Source organism: Pinus tabuliformis, chromosome Q, assembly GCF_031772625.1.
Source record: "Pinus tabuliformis cultivar Carrire ecotype Pingquan chromosome Q, CPIR1, whole genome shotgun sequence".
In the NCBI taxonomy this organism is placed as follows: Eukaryota; Viridiplantae; Streptophyta; class Pinopsida; order Pinales; family Pinaceae; genus Pinus; species Pinus tabuliformis.
In genome coordinates this window covers 957,714,829-957,720,637 of record NC_142296.1, presented here as the reverse complement: position 1 = coordinate 957,720,637, position 5,809 = coordinate 957,714,829, and positions in this window count along the sequence as shown.

Below are 5,809 nucleotides of genomic sequence, written 5' to 3'. Positions count from 1 at the left end.
ACTTTGTCACCCATCTTAAAATTGTGTGGCACTCAATGTTGATCATGTCGATGCTTGTAATTGGAATTTGACTTCTCCAAGATGTCGTGAACCTACTAGTGGATGTGTTAGATGCGTTCAATATATCTGGTCGCTTTATCAGCCTCAGACAATACATGTGTGGATTATTTCTGTGTAGTCACATGAGGCATGGCAACATCAATCAGATGCAATGTTTGTAATCCTAGACCCACTTGAAAGGGACTACGACCAACCGAGCTATGGAAAGTTGTGTTATAACTTTGTTGCACATAGGGAAGACTCTCATCCTAGGTTCGTGGGTGCTTGTAGTTGTACATGCGGAGTATGTGCACTATCATCCTATTGACGATGTTTGCTTGGCCATCAGTCTGGGGATGGAAGGCAGTCGACTTAGTGAGCTTGGTGTCTAATTGTGCCGAGAGGCTTGACCAAAATCTGCTCAAGAACCTATTATCCCGATCTGATATAATGGTCTGTGGGATCCCAAAATGTACCCACACTCGTTCAAAGAAGAGTTTGGCAGTCTCCTCTACTGTGATACTCTTCTTTCAGGCTGCCAATATAGCCATCTTAGAAAATCTATCCACGACCACAAATACACAATCATTACCATGCTTAATAGAAGGGAGGCCAGTCATATAGTCCATGGAGATATATTCCCATGGCTAGTTGGGAGTAAGCAGAGGAGTGTACAGGCCTTGCTTCTTGATGGTTGGCTTGGAAATGGTGCAAACAATGCATGATCTAATATATTTACTAACATACAATTGGAGTTTGCGCCAATAAAAGTACTTTTGTAATAAAACCACAGTTTTTTCTACACCAAAGTATCCTGTGACCCGACTGTAGTGCACCTCCCAAATCAGCTTGGGACACTCACTTGAAGGAACACAAAGGTGGCCTAGGTAGCATAATAATGCATCCTCGAGTTGGAAATTAGGAACTTGTGTTCCATCTACTGGCATCTGGTATGTGGAGGCGAACTCTAGAACATTTTTGCATAGTTGTGACCATCCATAGGTCTCGTGGCAACAAGAGTTGAGAATAGTAGTCAGTGTTGCAGCTGGGGGTCAGCTGAGGCAGTCTGCAACATGATTGGTGCTGCCCTTTTTGTATTTAATGTTCAAGTGGAATTGTTGCAAATATGTAGACCACTTCTAATGGTGATCATTCTGCAACTTCCCTTGTGGCTTTATAAACTTAAGAGGTCGGTGATTAGTGTGGATGATCATCTCCTTCCCTAGAATTTAGTGCTTCCATTGCCAGCAAGCCTACACGATGGAATACATCTCTTTATCATAGGTGGGGTACTTCCGACTTGTATCGGAAAGCGTCTCACTATGATAGGTCATTGAATGCCTATGCTGGGTGAGGACCGCACCAATAACATAGTCTGAGGCGTCTATCTCAATTTCAAATGGTTGATGCAGGTCTCAAAGTGTGACTACCAGTGCAGAGAAACTTTGGTACTTCAACTCAAGAAACGCCTTTTGTTGGGACTTGGACCAGGAAAAAAATTCTTTCCCCCTGCCCTTAGTAATCTAACTCAAACACCAAGTGATATTGGAGAATCCCAACATGAACCTCTGATAAAAAATTGCAAGGCCCAAAATGCTGTGAAGCTCCATTAGATTTCTCAGGGATGGCCAATCTCAAATGACTTGGATCTTAGTCGGATCCACATGCATGCCACACTCATCTATGATGTAACCCAAATATTGGACCTAACACATGCCAAAGCTACATTTCTCCAAGTTGGCACACAGTTTGTGCTGCCAAAGTGTTTGAAGGACCTGCTGAATGTGTTGCAAGTGTTCCTCCCAACTCTTGCTAAAGATGAGGATTTATTTAAGATAAACAAACACGAATGAGTTGATGAAGAGCCACAAGATGTCATCCATTAGCCTCATAAAAGTAGCAGAGGCATTTGTCAACCTGAAGGGCATAACCAACCATTCAAAAAGGCCTTCCTTGGATCTGAAGGCAGTCATCCATACATCTGTGGGCTCTATTGGAACTTGGTGATATCCAGACTTCAGATCGATCTTACTGAAATACTTCGCCCCCTTGAGCTGGTCCATAAGGTCGTCAATCCATGGGATTGGATACCTGTTCCTGACAGTGATTTTGTTTAGTGCCTGCTAATCAATGCAGCCTCTATATCCCATGCTTCTTCTTTACAAGTACAATTGGGCTTCCACAAGGCAAGGAACTTGATTAGATGCGCCCTTTTTGTAGCAACTCCTGAGTTTATTACTTGATCTCTTCATTTTCTAGAATAGAGCAGGGATATATTGGCATGTTAGGTAGAGGTTCTCTGGGAGTCATATCGATCGAATGCTTGACCTCAGAGTGCAAGGGTACCCCTGTGGGTGAGGAGAAGATTTCCTTGTATTCTTCCACTGCCATATCCACTTACTTCTGATGTGTGGAGGAACCCTTCCTGGGGGCCATGGATGTGGCTACAATCTTCCCCTTATTTTGAGAGAGAATTAGAAAGAAAAAAAATTCCCAGTGTGGGAGACGATCTTATTGCATTGCTTAGCAGAGATAAAAGAGATGGTGGTAGGCAGGGCTACCTATGTATCCTGTATAACTTACTACCCAAAGAAATAATAATAGAGCAAGGTCTAGAATCATATACAACATGTCGCTTCCACAAGTATGGTTGTCCTAATAATACATCACAAACTGCAAGAGGAGCAACATCACACAGTACCTCATCCATGAAGGGTTTGATGCTGTAGGGAAGGTGACATTACTAGCTGACGCAGAGATCTTGTCCTTGGTGAAGCCACCTGATGGTGTACATATACGGATGTGTTATAGTTGGTAGGCCTGACCGCTTCGTGACCTCTTCTGAAATAAGGCTCTTTTGCCTCCCATTGTTGACAATGAACTATAGCGGAAAACCCTTCGCCCACATCTATGAGTGGAATAGGTGTTCCCCCTCCTTTGGATCTTTAGGCTCAATCTTATGGATCTTGGTGGTTGCTATTGGAAATAATATTGAGAGGGGCGTGAATCAGTGTTATCAATTTAACAATTTTTCATTTTCATAAACAAATTGATATACGCTACTTCTGTTAATTAAAAATGCATACATACGCAACTGTGTTTAGAGAAAACCGTGTATATCTTGTAGACTTCTAATTTAGTTAGCTGATCTTAATCTGTGTATTAGAACTATAAAACAGTAATAAAGTGCAGTAAACAGTACAGGCAATCACACACATGAACACAAGATGTAAGGTGGAAACCCAATGTGGGTGAAAACCACCTGCTACAATTTGTCTCTATCTTCTTTTAATAAGAAACTTCTTTTACAATATTTCTGTACTAGTGCAATCTTATATCAGTACGCAAGCTTCTACCTGCAGAAAGCTACAGCCTTCTCTCGTTTTCCAGCTTCTCCTGGAAGGGAGCTACAACCCCCTTAGCTCTTGTACTAGCTGATGTACTAGTACGTAGGTGCTGACCTACAGAAGGCTACAACCTTCTCTTTTCTTCCAAGGACCACGTTTCATAAATTTTCAGACTGGATCCATCAATAACATCAATCAAATATCAAATATATCTACATCAACCAATCTCCTTTGCACCAACCAAAAACTGAATCAAACAATCACTTCTCTGAATGTTGTAACCAGAATACAGTAACAGTAACCAGAAACCAATCCTGAACCCAGAACACTGCAGCAATAAATAGAAGTAGCTAAAACATATTTTATGAGACGTACGCTACTTCAATATGTGGAACCTACGTGCATACGATGCTGTATTAAGGCAAACCTGCGTATACGTTGTTTTGAATTACCGAACCAGCGTGTATACATGCCTTTTCTATGCAGAACCTGTGTACAGATCTATAAAAGATAATTTACCCTTTTCAAATATTCAGACATCAGTTATACCCAGATCATTAGATTAATAGATTAAGTCATGTGCCAAATATAACAGATCAAAATCACACAAAGATAAGCCTTGAGATCTTGACCCATCAATAGAACTTATCCTTCTTCTAGTGCTCAGGCTCCTTGATTCAGATCCAGCTATGCACCATAACCCAATGACCAGTATTCTAGATCTTACTCTTCATAAGATATTCAATCCTTGAGTGCCTTTGCCTAATGATCTCCTTCCCCTTGTATAGTCTTAGGCCTTACTGAATACCATGGTCCAAAACCACTTAGAACCAATACTTGGGACCCAATACCTGGGTTCAACACTTCAGACGAGATACCATGGTCCAAAACCATAGGTCCAAATACCAAAGACTAAATACCATGGACTAAAAGACAAGTTTTCCCACATGTACATGCTTTTCCTTGCATGAAAATGCGTGCATACGCATACGCGTCTTTTGATCGGCGATCCCGTGTGTATACGTGACTTGGTTAAGTGAAACCTGTGTATATCTCTTTTCCTTCATTCTGAGAGCCTGAACTGTGATCTGTCATCTGAGTGAGTTGCCATCAAGGACAACACTTGTTTCATAATGCCAACAGTGGCCACCGTGGCACTGGACTCCACGTCAATGATCTGCTTCCCTTTGTAATTCCCCTTGTTAGGTTTTGACTCAGAGTCTTAACATGCGTCTGACTCAGAAGCCTTAAGCTTGGCCACTAGTGACTGCTTGGCATGACACTCACTTGTGTTGTGAGTGGAGCTCTTATGGAACTCACACCACTTTCCCATGTCCTTGTTTGCCTTTGTGGTGTTGTTCTTTTCTTATGGCTTCGGCGGGTTATCCTGGGTCGCCCTGCCTTGGATTTTCCCTTTTCTTTACAATTTGGGGACACCTTTCCCTTGCTTCATATTCGTAGAGCCAAAGCCTCACTTTTTTTGTTTAAAATTCTGCTCAATATTGACAATGTATCGGTATGTCGTTCCGAACGAGGAGATTTCCAGGAACTCCATCTCATCCTGGATGTACCTGTGTAGGGAGTTGTAGTACTTGAGTGCCAAATGTTTCTCAGAATCCTTGATACCCAACTTCGTGCAAAGGGTATGAAAAGCATTGGTAAACTCTGGCACGTCTTGGTCCCTTCCCTGCCACAGTGTGGTCCACTTTATGTGTTTATCCTCATAGCTCCCGATAGGGTCATAGTTCTCCTTGATGGCATCCCAGAATGAATTCCAAGTGCGTACGACCAAAAATAGTGAGCGTGTACTTTTTTTATTCTTCTCACAGTAGGATTTCCACTAGTCCTTGACATGGGGGGAGACTTTGAGAAGTGCAAAAGTAATATTTTCCTGGCTGGAAAAATCATGAACAGAAAAATATCCTTCTAGCAGATTTAACCATTTATCTATGATGTCTACATCTATCTAACCCTGAAATATGGGGATGTCAAAGTTGACTTGTACCTTAAAGGGTGTGGGGCTTCCAGAGTAACTGTTGGAAGCAGGTGCGTCGCCCTTGGGTAGCTGCTGAAGGATCTAGGAAAAATTGTCCATCATTATGTTCCTTTATTGCTTGAGGGCTTCTTCGAGCAAGATTTCGAAAGGTCTCCTTCCCCCTCATCTTTTTTCTCTTCCACCGTGGGAGGCCATTGGGATTTGTGAGGCTAGTCTTGCAAAGGTTCGACTAGTTCGAGCCATAACTCCTTATATCCTAACCTCATTGGGGAAATGCAAATAAAAATAGAGAAAGGGAAGACCTCTCTGATACCACTGATCTGAACTTAAAAGGGAATGCAACAAATTACAGATATAACCGTAAATATAGAGATGCAGCAAAAATAAAACTTCAATTCATTAATATCAAATACTGAAATATTCTTAC